General features: G+C 35.3%; 1 pseudogene; it reads left to right on the top strand.

Annotated features, from left to right (window-relative positions):
- Positions 1 to 6,363: 6,363 nt before the first annotated feature.
- Positions 6,364 to 14,465, top strand: LOC112000280 (DNA mismatch repair protein MSH1, mitochondrial-like; annotated as a pseudogene).
- The last annotated feature ends 4,179 nt before the right edge of the window (positions 14,466 to 18,644 follow it).

The raw sequence follows: 18,644 nt of genomic DNA, 5'->3' as shown, positions 1-18,644 counted from the left end.
ATTCAAAGTTCAAACAATTGATAGTACAAGTTTAGGTAAAATGCATTTTGTGTCCCTTAAATATGGGGTCTATTCAATTTTGGCTCCTCAATTTTAAAATGTTCAATTTTGGTCCTTCAAAATTTTAAAATGTTAACAATTAGTTCCTCTATTTTTTTTTTCTTTCGTTTACATGATTAATGAAACGCAGAGTCATACCATATTTAAGGGCCAAAATCAAACCAACCTAATATTTAGGAGCTAAAAATTGAACTAATTAGTGTGTGTTTAAATATCGTTTATTTTGCTGAAAACAAAAAACTAAAAATAATAAAAAAATATTTTCGGTTACTGTTCATTGATAATTTTTATTCAAAAATTTAAAAGTCCCATTTACATCATTGAACTATACCGTTAATTTTGCACATTATATGATTTATATAATTTTGATCTGAACCTTTCATCTGAAAAGATGCTTGCAAACCTGGTGTCTTTTGTATGGTTCTTCTGGCCAAATTCGTTGGAGTCCAGTATAATACACTTATCAAAGAGGGAATGAGGATAAAATGAACACCTTTTTTTTCTTTTTCAAATTTTAATTTTATAATTAGTTACAACAACAGGGGAGGGCGATTTGACCCCTAGATGTCTCCGTTGGAAATGCCTGGAAGTACTAATTGAGCTACAAGGCTCTTGGTAGGATTATATAAAACACTTAAAAATGGGATATGGAGACAAAGTAAACACTTACAATGAAATAGGGCACAACATAATTGGGCAGAAGAAGTATTTAGTTGGAGTAGTTTAGACTTGTTAAGTGTATTGTACCTAGAGGTTGGGCCTTGGTGCAATGGCAAGTATCTTCCACCAAATGCGACAGGTCATGGATTCAAGTATGGGAATCAGCATCTCAAAAAATTAAAAAAATAAAAAATAAAAAAATAAAAAATAAAAAAGAAAAAATAAAAATTGGGGATTAGACTTCCTACCTTCCTAATTTTCATAAAAGTGGGAGTTTTGTGCACTGTGTATTACATTTTTTTTAAGTGCTTTATATTAGTTGGAGTGGTTTAGAGTTGTTTATTTTTTTGATAGATTAGTTTGTTGATCATATGGTTTGATTTGAAGAAGTAGATTAAGGATTTAAGGAAATGCATTTTATAAATTTACCTCAAGAAAAAAGGGTTTATTGGAGACAAATGCAGTTTTTACAGGGGAGAAAAAGTCTTGAAAGTGGGGAGAGCAAGAAGAGGCGGCTGAAAGCTTACTTGGTATATGGGCACGTTGATTTTCAAAAATTAGCCTTAAGTGGGTATTAATGTTGACTGTGAATGATATTTAATTAATTCAATGTGACATCCATCCTTGAGGATAGCTCTTTGCACAGTATTAACAGCTTTCTAAAAGGTTTCAACTTTTGTGTTTAAATAGCCAACATCTATTTGTTGATTTCAAATTGGAGCCCATGAAGTCATTGTTTTATTTGTAATTTTAGGCTTTAAGTTTTCTTTTACAGTAAGCATTTATTTCCAACTTTCTGTTGTTGATACTTGATATTCACATTATCATATCAAAATAAATTTACTATGCAACTCTGTTTTCTGAATTATGCACCATGGTAGGGTTGACTCTTTGTTCCTTAGTTATGATGATTTCTTTATGTCGCAGGTATATTAGAGATCTTCTTCTTAACCCTCCTCCCTATGATATTGCATCCAAAATTCAAGGTGAGTTGTGAAGTGCATTTTATAGATGTGAATATGTAGTTGGATATGATTATGAGCTAAAATAGGCCTCTGAAATCTTTATTATTCTCTCCATGAGTTGTGGAAAATTACATGGCGATAATATGATCAGGTTTTATTTCATTTACTATTGTTTATGTTTTCATTTTTTTTTTGAGAGAGTTTCAACTTATGGCGTCCGCTCCTGATAATTGCTCTTTATTATCAGACCAAGACACCAATCAGTTTTTGGTGTAGGTGGGGATTGAACCCCAGATCTCTTATACAACCATCAGAGACTTTATCAGTTGAGCTAACTGGAATCCACATTTTTTATGTTTTCATTTGTTTTGTTGGTTACAAGAATGTTATAGAGTTACAAGCTGAGAACCCAACTTGAGCATTTATTAATATATTTTTTTTAAGATTGTACATTGAAGATATTAGATAAACTTTTACCACGTTCTGAACCTAGGCCCTATCAACCCCCACCCTAACTCTTTTACTCTTGAAACAAACCAAAGTGGCAAAGGTACTGTAATTAAATTATTAACTATCAAGAATTGAGTCTAAACTTTTGGTAGGGTAAGTCATGTTTCTTATGCAAAAAAAGGTTTTATTTTTAGACAACTGGAGTTAAGGGTTTTTTTTTTTTTTTTGGGGGGGGGGGTGAGGGGGAGAGGAGGGAGTGGGGAAAGGGTGAGGTTGTGGGTTCAATAGCCATAGGGTGCATGGGTAACTTTCAAATAAATAAAAAATACGTAGTTACTTTAGAGTCGTTTTCATTTTTTTGATAGATAATAAGACTTTTATTGAAAAAAATTGAACATCATGTTCACGATAGTGAATACTCTGAACAAAAAACAAATACAATATAATCAAGAACTAAAGGAAATAGAGACTAAGAATTCAGATAAAGAAATACAATTCGTACACCCCCAAATACGAGCCCAATGAAACAGAGTACCAAAGAGGAGAGATTTTAGATGATCTAATGTTCTCTCTTTGTCTTCAAAAATGCAGGTATTGCGTTCCTGTCAAACTAACCACATTAAACATGCAGGTGCCATATTCCAAATGGTTGAAAGATACTTTCCAAACCAATTTCTCCAGATAAAGAAAAAAGTGCTAACTGACCTCGGCATTACCCACTGAATCCCAAACACTGCAAAAGCTTCACACCATTAGGCATGAGAAAACTTACAAAGAAGAAGAAGGTGATCCACTGATACCCCCATTGCAGCAGCATAAACAGCACCTATTAACCAGAGATTGACCTCTCTTAACAAGATTATCAATGGTGAGTATCATTAGCTGCTGTCCATGAGAAGAAAGACACCATTTAGAGTCATTTTCATTCTGTACAAAAGTAGGGTGTTGACAAGGTAAAGCTAAAACAGTAAAAAGTTCCTGACAAAATCTACTTTCACTTGGATATTCAATTTTTGAACTGTTTAACTGGCCCAACTGCATTCTCTTAAGTTCTTATAATGAATAAGTTTTGGTAATAATTATTATTTAGGGGCTTCTATAACATCTAACTGATTGCTGGAACAAAATGTGTACTGGATTGCTATTGTTAACAGCAAGTCAAATAATAATATGCATGACTTAATCTTTTCAGTGGCATGCTTTGGTTGGCATATTTCCATGATTTAGTTTGCTATTGGTCGGATTTGCTATGGCTTTATTCCCCCTAACAGATAATAGGCAACTACCAGAAATTCAAAATGAAAAGTGTGACAGAAAGAGGAATGACTAACCTGTGATAACCTTTGTGGTGGGTTGTGAACCTGAAAGTTTCCTGCTTTTTTTGTGCTTAAACACGAGTCAATTTTCATTGTAAATTAAAAATTTTCTTCTTTCTCGGTGTTACTACAATAGTATTTTATCTCATAATTGAATATTTTGTGAATATTCTCTAAGCTGTATCTGTTTGGGCAGCAACTTGCAAGCGAATGAGCAACGTGACATGCACCATTCCTGAGTTTACTTGTGTTTCATCTGCAAAGGTTGTATTCCAATTTCTCTCTTAATGTGTTTTTTCCCTAACTTCTTTATTAGTGTGTTTCATACAAAAATACCTGCACATGCTATACGTTGTTCTCCCTTTTGAAAGCTTCCGTGAAATATTGTTCCGACTGAATTTGTTTCCTCGTTGTACTAAGTGATATTAATAAGAAAGTGGAACCAATATGTTTTGTCACCTAATAGACAATGATCAAATTTTATAACCTAAACTTGCATTTTACAGATTTTTGATTTATAGAAATAACTTACTTATCAAAAAAATTTATAGAAATAACTCGAGGAAAACTTTGAGCTCTTGCTATTTGAAATAATATAGCTTTGTCTCCACTTTTCAAGTTTTATGCCTTGATCTATAATAATTTTCTTGGTAGTGTGAGAATATAGGTAATGGGTTAGTCTAAAAGCTACTATGGATCAGTTCATTATTGCTTTTATCATTACAAATTTTAGTTGCTCTGTTCAAGGTGGATATTTAGATTATGTAAAATTCTACTTCATCAGCGTGGAACTGATAATTCCTATTTAGATTATGTAAAATTCTACTTCATCAGCGTGGATCAGTTCAAGGTGGATATTTAGATTATGTAAAATTCTACTTCATCAGCGTGGAACTGATAATTCCTATTTTACTAGTCATCCCATGCCCCAACGGCGTCTAATTCCTTGGTGACATTAACCATTCTATTGACTGTTTGAGTACGAGGTTGTAATAAAATTCTAGCTGAGTTAGGTGTTGTCGCTACCAATAAAGTGTGTCAGTAACTTCTATAAATGTGGATAAGCAGTATGACATTGAAATGTTAGTTCTCTGGAGTTCATTACCATGAACTGCAACGTGGTGTTATGTAATTGTAAACCAATAATTTTGAAGGAATTCTATTTTGCTTTCTGTGGATCCATGGTGAAAAACCATTTTTCTATTTTCTATGGGGCAATTTTCTCTCTTACTCTCATATGCTCGTAACATTTTTCTTTTTATTAGGTAATTCTGATTTTGTTATAAAAGAGGACATAGTTTAACTCCGCATTATGCATATCAAACCACTCCTAAAGAATTATACCGTCAATCTCAAGAGATCTAAAAATTCTGATAGAGAAGACAATGGATGTTACCCAACGTAGTCAACTAATTATACAGAAGTCCCAACATTGACTGTGATAACTTGATTATGGTGTTCAATACCATGAAAAATCTACCTTTCTTCTCCCTTCAGATTGTCCACATTAGACTAGGGAAAAGGTAATGGCCTTCCAAATCTTTGAATTCCTGTGATGATAAAATCAACCATGGCACTTGTCTAACATCTATGTCACCGTTTTCACATCACCCAGGATATCCCAAATAACACAAACACAAAACTGACCAAATATCCTCTTAACATTTTCCTTTGGAATGCGTGAATGATCTCTCTCTCTCTTCTTCTTCTTTTCCTTTTTTGACAATGTGTTTATGTAGGTATATATGTGAATATATTGAGTACATCTATGTCTGATTTTTGGTTTGTCTGTGTCTTTCTTTATGTTGTGCAGCTTGTGAAGCTACTTGAACAGAGGGAGGCCAATCATATTGAATTTTGTAGAATAAAAAATTTACTGGATGACATATTGCACATGTATAAAAATTCTGAGCTCAATGAAATCCTGAAATTGTTGATGGATCCATCATGGGCGGCAACTGGATTAAAAATTGACTTTGAGACATTGGTAAGTATAAACACCTGACCTTGTTGATTGTTTTTGCACTTCTGTCCTAAATTTATGTTATTAGGGAAAAAGAGAGGTAGTAATTCATGTAGTATTAAAAGGGGTGAATTCATAAATGAACAAGGTACATCTAAAATTGACAAGTTGCACTGATCACTTTATAATGAACCTTTGCATTGTTGTGTAATTACCTTGCGAAATATTGTAAGAAGAGAGAGATAACACTTGGTGTTACTGCCATGAGCGTAGACTCCATTATTCAAATTGCTTTTTTATGACCCAAGTTGTTCTTTTTGTCTAGATTATTGTTATTCTTTTTGCAAGTGGCTGAGCATATAATTGAAGGTGTCAAACTGGGGTATTAAATATGGTTCAAGTCATAGTCAGGGTGTTTTGTGCATTATTACCCGCTGATTCCTTTACTAATGACAATTGCAGGTCAGCCAGACTCAACCCAAATTGCACCCCTGAGTTATGTGATTAAATCAGGCTGTATAATAACTCATCTCAAGCCTTGATGAGCCTGGACAAGAAAATTTTCTTTTGGGCTGAGGTTATGCAAGACTCAGCTCATCCCAATTGGCATCCCTACTTAAAAAATGTCAAACCTCCCTATATCCACCATCATTTTAATTTATCTTCCAAAATAATTTTGGGAGTACTCAAATGTTGTGTTTATTAATCATTTAATGGTCAATCTGGTTAGTAATGACATTGTCTTAGGTCCAATTTACATGTGCTAGCTTCATAGACAGTTGTACTTTAACTTGATGCTTTCATGGATTGTCAGACTATGGTTTGTGGGGGTTTGAATTAAGCATAAATTGAAGTTGATGCTATCAATATATAATTTCTTGTTAGTCTGCCCAGCTCAATATTTATGGTGTATAATTTTTATTGTCCTTGTTTTCTTCCAGGTTACTGATGTGAATGGGCTTCAGGTAGAATTGGTGAAATGATCTCTCTAGATGGGGAAAGTGATCAAAAGATTAGTTCCTCTTCTGTTATTCCGAGTGACTTTTTTGAGGATATGGAGTCTTCTTGGAAAGGTCATGTGAAGAGGATCCATATAGAGGAAGAACTTGCACATCTGCAAAGTGCAGCTGAGGCCTTATCTTCAGCAGTAGGTCTCGAGAACTCAAACTTGCCATGACTGGATATCTTTTTGCTTTACTGTGATATACAGTGTTTCCAAGCAGATCATAATTTCTCGTTTGCCTTCAGTTGTGTACAATCTATCCTTATTTGTTAAGCATGGATATGGATAAAAATTATAAGAACCATTTCATATGAATGCCGCAATATGATGAATGCGTGCTTGTATGTATTGTCAGAGTTGCAATTGTAAGCTCTTGTTTAGTAATTTTCATGCAATTTCAATCTGTACACCCTTCAATGAGATAACACTAACATTAAAAGGGTCAAATCCATGTCATAAACTCTTCTGACATTTATCTTTATGTCTATAATATGATTTTATACCTTTGGAAAGAATTTTATTAAATATATATTCCTCATCCAATGTTTTTCCAAGTTTTTAATAAAAGGGGAAAAAAGGTCTTATCAAAATAAATAAAGGGGAAAAAGATTCAAGGTTTATGGAATGTCATATACATATTGAGGAGTATGGAAGAAGTATCGGTAGCTTACTTATTGCAGGTATGGATACTACTTCCAAATATTCCCCATTCTCAACAGATCCTCAAATTGTACAACTGCTATGTAAATTGCACATCTACTTATGAATCCTTGCCAAGTTTGTAGATCTTATCACCAGATTGCACATCTACTTATGAAGCTATGACAAGTATGGTTATCTGCATAACTACTAGTTATTCAATTTCAACAATTGCTATGCCATGCATGTTGTTGCATGTACCACCCATGTGTTTGAAGTCAAATGAATATTATCATATTCTCATTTTATTCACTACATTTGCAAATTTGCAAGTTGCGTTATTATATTCTTGTGAGTCCTTTTGTTCAAAATTTTTAATTAATTATGCTTATAAATTTTTAATTGCATATATTTTATATTTCTATGGTTTTATTTTTGGGCAATTACTTGCAGGTTACTGAAGATTTCCTCCCAATAATTACTAGAATAAGGGCTACCACAGCTCCATTTGGAGGTCCAAAGGGAGAAATTTTTTATGCCTGAGAGCATGAAGCTTTTTGGTTCAAGGGCAAAAGGTTTGCACCATCTGTATGGGCTGGGACTCCTGGGGAGGAACAAATTAAACAACTTAAACCTGCTGCTGATTCAAGAGGTAGAAAGGTTGGAGAGGAATGGTTTACCACAATGAAGGTGGAGGATGCTTTAATGAGGTATCCAAATAAAGCCAAGGAAATTTTATAATGGTTCGTCTCATTAAAATGCTTCCCTCATGATAATTATCTTTTGATAATGATAAAAGTGTTGGTTTTATTTTTTGCTTCAGGTATCATGAGGCTGGTGCCAAAGGCAAAAGTAAAAGGTCTTGGAATTATTGAGGGGACTTTCTTTTGAAATGCAATCTAAAATCAATGTCTTTATCTTTGCTTCTATGTTGCTTGTTATTGCAAAGGCGTTATTTGCTCATGTGAGGTTGGGATCACATATCATCATTAAGCTTTTGCGACATTCCTTACATATCTATAACAACAAATCATCTGTCCCATTAGTTGCATTTCTGACAAGAAAACTTTTTCTTTCTTTAACTGTAGACTTTGTTTACTGATAAGTTAGAAGATTTAGGGTGTTGACATATATCTTTTGCCTAATACCTAGGTGTAAAACTTGGTTAGGACAGAGTTGGCTTGAAATCAATTTAGCTTTCCTGTATCCATATGAGAATCATTTGAATTGTGGTTCACTACTCAGCCTTTGAACTACAGACATTAAGAAGAAATAATGTGTATCAGTTCATATTTATATTCTTAGTTTTTAACTAAGTTGTATGAAATGTTAATTCTTTCATGGAATGATTCAACTAAACAAAAGCACTGAAAAAAAAAAAAAAAAAAAAAAAAAATTGGGCATACGGTCTACGCCTTAACTAAAGGTTTGGTGTAGACTGTATAGTGTTGCAAAGCTACATCCGAGCTCCAACTCAACCTTTTGTCAATTTCATCGTGCTGTATAGGGTTGCAAAATTTTAGTTGTTGATATACTATGTTGTTTCATCACCACTAGTCTCCTATTAATCTGGCTGACTGTATTTAAATTATGGTTGATTGATATTTTGCAGTGAAGGGAGAAGAAGGAAATGGGTTTTTCCCACTCTTGCCAAGTCACATAGGTCCAAGGTTGTATTCAAGAAATCAACAAATGATTGAGCAACTATTACATTGTTGCATCTGGCAATACTAATCATAATTGCCATATTTTATTCGCTAATATTACGTTATGTACTTTCACCTTTATAGGAATGATTATTAGTTATGTTCTTGTTTATCCCAATGACGATGTTCGTGAACAGGATGCGATTTTTTATTTTTTTTATTTATTTTTATTTTATTTTTTTTCTATTTTAATCGCTAAACTGTAATCAGTTCATGCTAGAGTTGTGAAACTGTTGTCTTGTCCGTGCTGATATTGTAGGTGTGAATAATAGATCCCATGTGTATGTGGTGTGTTTTTATTTAACGTATATAGTACCTTGTCCTATTAACTGATATAGAAGCATCATTTTTTAGGTTTTTGATGAATATGATAAGTTGTTGGCAGAACTCCAGTATTGTGATTGTGTATATGTTGCACTGGGTGATATCTTACAGTTTTCTAACACTAGTGCACTAGATCCCATCAGCATCTCTTACTTCATTGTGTGCTTTTGCTTTCTCTTTATTTGGAGTTCATTGGGTGACATCTTTGAAGGTCATTGATGTCTTATTTTGTGGCGAAGGGTTGTTTCAAAGACATAGCAGAAGATTGATTTGGAACTACTCTTCTATGTCTTATGTGGACTATTTGAACGGGGGGAAATAATAGGATGTGTACTGGTGTTGAATTGCCCAAGATGCAGCTTAAGTTTTTGTTTTTTAAGACAATTGTATAAGTGGATGCATGTTTTTGGCTGCATCCAGTTTTCTTCTCTTTCTGATTTCGTAGATCAGTTGAATTTTGGTTGCATTTTTAGGTGAACCTTTTGCATACATATAGTATAGTTAAGGTTTTCCTTCAATATACTAAAGTTTGTTTATTACTTATAAAAAAAGAAAAAGAAAAAAACCCAAACGTAAATAATATATGGTGTATATTAAATTGCCTGTGCTTTGTAGGTATACATGTTTTGACATAATAAGGTTTAATTATCACGGTTACTGCTGACTCTTATGTACTAGAAATGCTAATGTCATTTAATGACAGAAACCATCGTCATTATGTTTTTTACATAGTGGTATGACATTATTGTATTGATTACAGGATGTGAAGTCATTAGATGAAGCATATGGGATGGAGATAATTGGTCTATCACCATATTGGTTTGATGTAGCAGAAGGCAGTGCTGTACATGATACAGTTGCTATGCAATCATTGTTTCTTTTGACAGGACCAAATGGGGGTGGTAAATCAAGTTTGCTTCCATCAATTTGTGCTGCTGCATTACTTGGAATATGTGGATTTATGGTGCCTGCAGAGTCAGCCTTGATTCCTCAATATGATTCAATCATGCTTCACATGAAATCTTATGATAGTCCTGAAGATGGAAAAAGCTCATTTCAGGTATGACATTAAATTATCTACATTTTATGTGTTCAAACTTTTCAGGCATCAGATATATGGTGTTTTAGCAATGGAGTCATTCTTTGGTATCTTGAATGGCTTTCTTGTTAGATTTACCCTAAGAAGCACGGTGCGTTTCGGGATTCGGGTGCGGGTGCGGGTGCGGTTACGGGTGCGAGACTCGGCAATTTTTAAAAAAAGTGGGTGCAAGTGCGACGGGACTCGGCAATTAAAAAATTATTAAAAATATTTTTATTTATATTTTTAATATATTGCTAAACATGATTTTTCACATTATATAAACATATACCAAATTTAATAACTAAAACATGATATTCATAAATTAAATTTAAATACAACCCACAAGATTAAAACTAAAAGTCTAAAACATTCCATGATGTTTGAAAATTAGAGTGGTTGTGTCTAGACTCTAGAGTGGCTGGGATGCACGGACTGAGTGAGTCAGTGAAGCAGCCAAGCAACCAGAGCACAGAGAGAAGAGAGAGACGAGCGATGGAGAATCGGAGATTGGAGTGAGGGAGGGAGTGAGTCAGTGAAGCAGCTTGGCAACCAGAGAGCACAGAGAGAAGAGAGAGACGAGCAATGGAGTTCGGAGTGAGGGACAGAGGGTCTTTGGGGTTTCTGGACAAACTGAGAGTGCGTGAGAGAGAGTTAGGTTTTAGGTTAAGTCAAACGGTGCGTTTTGCACTTTTTTTTTTTTTTTTGAATTTCGGCCTGAACCGGCCATATCGGCGGTTTCGGCCGATACAGCCGATACGGCAGAAACGGCCCGAGTCGGGCCGCGTCAGCCCGATTTGAGCCGCTTCGGCGCGCGTCGGCTTCACCACGTGGCCCGACGCGGCACGGACACGCGGTCGACGGTGTCCGACGTGCGTCGCCGCGTCGGTACGCGTCAGACGCGGGTGCGGCGCCTCTGGCGCCGCACCCGTGCTTTCCAGGATTTACCTCTCTGTACTCGTTATTTTATCAATTGGATATCAATGTTATCCTTTTGGCGCCATCATATAGCAAGCTGGTAACAGGTAGGGAACAGAGAAGATCCACACTCATCTTGCTCTGTGATGAATGCAGAGCAGCATGTTGAACCATAAATCTTGTAGCTTACCCCATGTAATTTGGACAACACTTTGACGAGGTAATTAATCACCTTAATTGTGTTTTGGCCATAAATAGTGTAAGGCATTCAAAAATTAAGGTACATTATAATTTGTAAACTTCTTTCAGGCATTTAACATATAATTCATCAAAAAAACAAAGTCACTAGCCCATTTTGTGCTTTTGAAATATTGCTAACTTATATCTCTAGTGTCCCCTTAGGTCTTATAGTCTTATGCCTACCTCTAATCCATAAAAGCTTTCCCATTTCAAGCAGGAAAGACCCTAAATTTAGAATCATCCAATATCTGCTGAAGCATCAGATTGTGAACTTGTTATGGAAGGAGGTGTAAGATACAATATCAAAATTTCAGGAAAATGTTATTGATGTCCCAAAAACCAAAAGGTACTATAGTTGTCCTTAAAACCAACATTGAAGAGTTTCATGATGTATTCAGTTTAAGCATCAAGCAAAATCACTAAGATGTCCACATACTGTGATGTGATGAAACTATTGCATTCCTTCCAAATAGTCCACTTAAGGCAAGATGGAAATGCCTTCCAAATCTTAATACAATTAGCTTGACTAAACTTCTCAAACAGCTCATGAACTTAGGCATCACCTGCTGTACTTCGAATAAAGAGAACACTAGGGGCCACAACTCTTGAGCCATTGGACAAGGCGGAAGTAGATAACTAACTGTTTCCTCAGAATTCTTACACATACAACATGAGTCTACTATAACACTATTATGCTTGATAAGATTATCTTCTGTCAAAAAATTTCCCAAGAAGTTGACTTCTGCAATACCTAAAATTAAGAGGTTAGTCATTTGACAATTTAAGGAGGTGGTGGTGAATTTTTGTTGCATGTGCATGAGGAACAGGGAAACCATCGATCGCTTACTCTTGCACTGCCCTGTAGCCCAAGAGTTGTGGAATATGGTGTGTTAACTTTTTGGGGTTCATTGGGTCATGCCACGTAGTGTTGGGGAACTCATAGCATGTTGGCCAGGCAAGCTTAATAGAATCAGAACTAAGGTGCTTTGGAGAATGCTTCCTCATTGTCTTTTGTGGGTCATTTAGAGGGAAAGGAATACACTCACCTTTGAAGGGAATGAAAGATCGATTTATGAGTTGAAACTTCTCTTCCTTCAGACTTTGTTTGAATGGGAAAATGCTTCGGGTGTTTTTACTTTCAACTCTTTGCCTGATATGCTTCATTTTTGTACTTTCTTTGTTGCCTTTAGCACACCACCTGTGTTTTTTTCCTCTGTATTTCCTTACTTTTTATTTCAATGAATTTTTTTTTTTTTTTTTGATGAGTTATTTCAATGAAGTTTTACTGGTCAAATGAAGAGGTTAGCCTTGTTTGAGTTCAAATTTTATTCTTTCATCTATATCTTTCCCTTTGATGTACTAGAACCTAAAAAATCTTTGGCCCTCCTACCTCATGTTGTCTTTCTAGCCTATATACTGGTAAACAGAAATTTGTTATCTAAAAAATAATTCCTTTGATCTTAATCTTTTGGATTTATCAAAGAAACAGAACATAAATTCTTAATTTTTTGATAACATGGTATATGAACCAATTGGGCAATGTAAATTCTTAATTTCTTAATTTCTTAATTCTTATTATGTGTTATAATATTATTTGGGTAATTAACTTCAATTTTATAACATGCAAAAATGAAGAATATGAACCAATTGCTTGAGTGAATTGACATATATTTGATTAATTCTACTAATATAATAGTAAAATTATCTTTTATATCCTTGATTGGTGTATAATTAAATTTGCTTTTATCTTTTCTTGTTCATTGTTTCAATTGTTGCCAAGAGAACTGAATTTGAGCTAGAATGTCTATTCCAAAATTGTTTCTTATTTAAATCTGATAAAAATAATCATAAAAAATCATTTTACGTAAATAATTAGTGCATCACTTATAAATAATTAATACATGAAAATAAATGCATTTACCCTATTAATATTCTATTTAATTACATAGCCAAAATATAGAATATAGAATACTACAGTTTTGGTTCATACATATATTACATGTCAAATTAATTGTGTTTTTTTTTTTTTTTAATAATACATATATAATAAAAATAAACATATAAATTCCTTTTGTATAAATAATTAGTTCACCATCTATAAATAATTAATAGATGAAAAATCAATGCATTTACCCTATCAATACATGGAAATTAATTAATACATTGACATAAATGCAAAGTTTTGATTTTGATGAAGTGCAGAGGTGGAAGCCTAAATGATGAGAATTCTCATTTCTTCTCAAGGAATGTGCCACTTGGTAGACCGCTATGGCTAAATTTCCTGCTTATATATATATGTGTGTGTGTGTTGATTTTTAAAGCTTGTGTCATTTAGTCATATACTCATATCATCATAAGCAACCCTCAATTTATTTACCTTGCTTTTAACATGTCAGGTAGAAATGTCAGAAATTCAGTCCATTATTTCTGCAACCACTAAAAGAAGCCTTGTGCTTATAGATGAAATTTGCCGAGGAACAGAAACAGCAAAAGGGACTCGTATTGCTGGTAGCATTATAGAAACTCTTGATAAAATTGGTTGTTTGGGTGTTGTGTCCACTCATTTGCATGGACTATTTACGTTGCCACTCAATACCAAGAACACTGTTTACAAAGCAACGGGAACAGTATCTATTGATGGCAAAACAAAACCAACACTGAAGTTGATAGACGGGATATGTAGAGAAAGCCTAGCATTTGAAACAGCTAAAAAGGAGGGGATTTCTGAATCAATAATCCAAAGAGCTGAAAGCCTGTATCTATCAGCTTATGCAAAAGAAGTTGTTTCAGCAAAAAATGACTCAGAACTAGTGGAAGTTTGTTCTAATATGAGTATTAATGGTTCTGATGAATCCCACCTTCAATCGAGAAGAATTAGAGAAGGAGTTGCCCATAATTGGACAGGGTCAATAAACCAAACAGAATTTCTACAGAAGGAAGTTGAGAGTGCTGTCACAGTAATATGTCAGAAGAAGCTGATTGAGCTCTACAAGAAGAAAAACATATCAGAACTTGCTGAGGTACACTGTGTCTTAATTGGTGCTAGGGAACGGCCACCTCCATCAACAATAGGTGCTTCAAGTGTCTATGTGATGCTTAGACCTGAAAAGAAATTATATGTTGGAGAGGTACTTCTCTTTTGACATTCTTTTCTCCTTCTTTTTCCTGTTAATTATGAGTTCATACTCAGAAAGTTGTCCTGAGTTTTTTTCAAGAATGATTAAATACATCATGCCATGACATCATGATGAGGGTTTGTTTTGGTTACTGGCTGAAAAGTGCCATAAAGAAAATTTTGGTAGTTCTGCTGTTTCAGCAAGATAACCCAAGCAACCTTAGCTTGAAATATGGTGCAATGTATTTGTCTTCACCCTCTGGCACAGTCAATTTATTGATGTCATTTTATAATCTGATATACCTTCTTTTTTTTTTTTCCCTGTACGTATTAAACTATCAGCTATAATGCTAAATTAACTTTTGTAAAAACTTTTGCTCTAGACGGATGATCTCGAGGGCCGAGTCAGTGCACATCGTTCATAGGAAGGGCTGCAGAATGTGTCTTTTCTTTATTTTATAGTCCCTGTAAAGAGCCTGGCTTGTCAACTGGAAACTCTTCTCATCAACCAGCTTCCTAATCAAGGGTTCCGACTAGCCAATGTGGCCGATGGGAAGCACAGAAATTTTGGCACATCCATCTCCATAGAAAGTGCGCCCTTTTGTTCATGATGCTACAGCCCATGATCCCATGTGCAACCCTTAGCTAGTCAGTCAAGAAAGAGGTAGTCGACCTTGATTTGTTATTGTATGTAATTAAAGGTAAAAAAACAAGTGGATTTGTCTTTCCAATTTTATCGGATATCCCTAAAGCAACAAGCAAGAGGATGTGAAATTGATCTGGCAGTGGCAGCAACAATTTTGTCTCTTGCTCCACTTGAAGCGTAATGTCTTCATGCTTCACCACCAGTAAGTTGGGTGAGATTTTGTAATTTGACATGTAATCTCGCTGTAAGTAATGCCTACATGTACATAAAGCTTTTGTTTATTTCATTTTGTCATTTCTTTCCTTTGTTCACTTCTTTTTCGACTTTGTATTTGACCAATTTTACCTAGTTTTGAACTTGGAAGGAGAGAATATTGAGGTAGTATAACAATGACTAGGCTCGTTGTAGCCGGTGACCATCTGCTGGCGACGTGCACAGTTTTACCAAACTCCTATTATTGTTAGTAAATGGACAATGAATCTCACACGAGGTTTCAATGATGGCCAAATAATGAGAAATTATCATGTTCTTTGGGCTGATCAAGCAATGTTTTACAGCAAACTTATTCATGGGTTTAATGATCCGCAAAATGTAGTCCTCAAAAAATAAACTCATCATTCTTGGGTTGTTGCCTCTGATTAAGGTGGCAATTGGGTGGGTTGGAAAGGTTTTGAAACGGGTATATAATTACTCATTTATTATCCAATTAAAAAAATTTTAAATACCCATTACCCACTCAATCCATCTAATTACTAATCCTGCTCATTTAACCAATTGTTAGATTTTACAAACACTTAAAACTTATAAAATTACCCTTTCAAAAAAAAAAAAAAACTAATGAAATTACTAAGAAAACAATCAGGATTCATTCTTTTAAACCTTCCTACATTTTCCTAGCAAATAAACAGAGAGTTTTCACACACTTCAAATTGCACAATAAAACAATCATAATAGCAATAATTGCAATATAAATTTTTGTTCTAATACCCTGAAATTCACAAATTTTCTGCAATTGATTCACCGAATTTCACAAAGTTCACTAAATCATGCTTTAAAGTTCATATATTTCACCTTCCCTTTCATTTTCTCTGCCACCAGACACAAAGTTGATACACACCTCACTTCAAATAGCAAATTTCAAAAGTAAAGCAAAAGAAACAAAAACAAGAATAAGAGAGAAAGTGAGTAGAATCAGTATTGTCTCCATAGAAAAGTAGATCGAGGACTGGAAAGTCAATTGGGCAAGTCAAGAAAAATCAAGTCGATTCAAGTTCATCTCTAACGCTCTCAGGAGGTTATGTTTCTCATCCATGAGCTCCAATGAGTTCATCTCTAGTGCTGTCATAAGATCTTTGAGAATCTAAGAAGAGAGAGAGAGAGAGAGAGAGAGAAGGTTAGAGGCTTAGGACTCGTTTGGTAGCTGAGAAAATGAGAAGGAAATCAAAGATAAAATTTTTCTCTATAGGGTTTAGAAGCAAGAGATAGGAATTTTTTTTCTAAATAACAATAAATATTAAAAAATTTTAGTTAGTTGTCACGTTGCAAAAGAATTTTGAAAACTAGTCTCTCGAGTGTCTAAAACTCGAGTTCCAAGATAAAAATCAAGTTTTTGAGGTTTGATTTGTAAAAAAAATCCAAGTGAAAATCGAGTTTTAAAAACTCGAGTTCAGAAAACGCCCCTATAGGCCTTAAAAACGTCACTATAGGGCTTAAAATGGAGTTATAAAAAAAATTTAGCAGAAAAACGCCACTATAGGGCTTTAAAACGTCAGTATAGGGCATAAAAACGCCACTATAGGGCTCACTGAACTTGGTATTGAGCACTCATGAAAAAATTTTGTAGAAAAACGCCGCTATAGGGATTTAAAACGTCACTATAAGACTTAAAAACGCCACTATAGGGGCAATAAAACTATAATTTTTTTTGCATGGAACTTGAGTTTCTAAAACTCGAGATTTATGTAAATAAATCTCGATTTTCTAAAACTCGAGATGCCTAGTTTCCTTTATAGTTTCATACGTTGTCTAACTAACCAAATACTCCTCTTCCCCATGTTTATTCTGCCCATTCCCCCCAAGAGATAGTACAGCTGTAGCTAAATTGGTTTTGGTTTTAGTTTTTAAAACGTTTTCTAGGTTTTAGATTTTAGATGGGTAACCATTTTTTATAGTGGGTTTACCCATTTAGATTGATTTAATTAGATTACCCAATGAATCTTTACCAATTTAACTCAAATATTTAATTGGGTTGGTCAAGATTTATCCAAATTAAGTGGGTTAAGGATGGGTTGATGGAGGAAATTACAATTCTTAGAAACATTGGTTAAATTTCCCTTTGTTAATACCATAGCCATATTTTTCTTCTCCTCTACGTAGGAGCCTTTCCTCTCACGCTCAGGTAAGTCTTCCTTTCCACTGTGTACACACAGTGGACTTCCTAAACACTTAACATGGACGAAGAATTCATTGACCGTTTACAAAACATGCAACTCACAGAGGAAGAAGGTGAAGTGGTGCACATTCGGTCCACTAGAAGAGAGAAAACTATTGAAGACTGTTCCCTCACCTTATTAGGTCGTTTTCTTACTACTCGTCCCTACAACCAGAGGGCGGCGAAAGCACTATTAAGGACGGTGTGGAAACTAGGGAATGATTTGCGAATAGTGGACGTGGGAGAGGGGCTGTTTCAGTTTAGATTCAAACTTGAGAGCCAGCTGACATGGGTATTGAACAACGGTCCATGGAGCTTCAACAACATTTTGCTGGTCCTCCGACGGTGGGAAAGGGGTATGACAGCCAACTCAGTGATGTTTTCAGTTCTTCCTATATGGGTCCAGGTGTGGGGACTACCGTTCGACTTGATGACCAAAGAGGCTGGCTGGGAGATCGGTAAAGGTTTGGGGCATGTAGTAGAGGTGGACAAGAAAACATTCCTATCCGACCAAGCGCGCTTCATCAGGATCAGGGTCGAGCTTCCACTGGAGAAACCGATTCGGCGAGGAGGATGGGTTGCTAACCCGGAGGGTGACCATGTACGTGTGGGCTTTAAGTACGAGCATTTGGTGGGGTTGTGCTACAAATGTGGGAGATTCGGCCATGAGATGAAGGACTGTCCATCTCCAGGACCCACTCAGCAGACAGCGAGACCGTATGGGGAATGGTTGAAGGCTGGAATACGAAGGAGTGCATCGGATCGGACAACCAGTAGACCATCGATGCAGCAAACGGCGCCAGAGAGTGATGAACAGACAAGGAGCCGAACCACAACCCACGTGGCGACTGCTGACGTCACTGGCATTAAAAGCAATTATGACTCCCACAGGTCGGTTACTCAGACAACTAAGAAATCAATGATTGCGGCTGTAACGTCTGAGCATTTACTTGGAGCGAAAATTCAGGAAACTGACCACATCAATGCCGATGATTATGGGCGAACTGAAATCATGGGAATGGAGATTAATGGGTCTGGAATTATGGCAGCCGATACGTTGGACCCAAGCCTCATCAATGTGCCAGTTAAGTATGATGATCAACAGGCACGTGACACACTCTCAAATCACT

This window comes from Quercus suber, unplaced genomic scaffold, assembly GCF_002906115.3.
Source record: "Quercus suber isolate HL8 unplaced genomic scaffold, Cork oak 2.0 scaffold_999, whole genome shotgun sequence".
NCBI lineage: Eukaryota > Viridiplantae > Streptophyta > Magnoliopsida > Fagales > Fagaceae > Quercus > Quercus suber.
The sequence above is the reverse complement of the archived record's forward strand: the minus strand, read 5'-3'. Positions and strand labels throughout refer to the sequence as shown.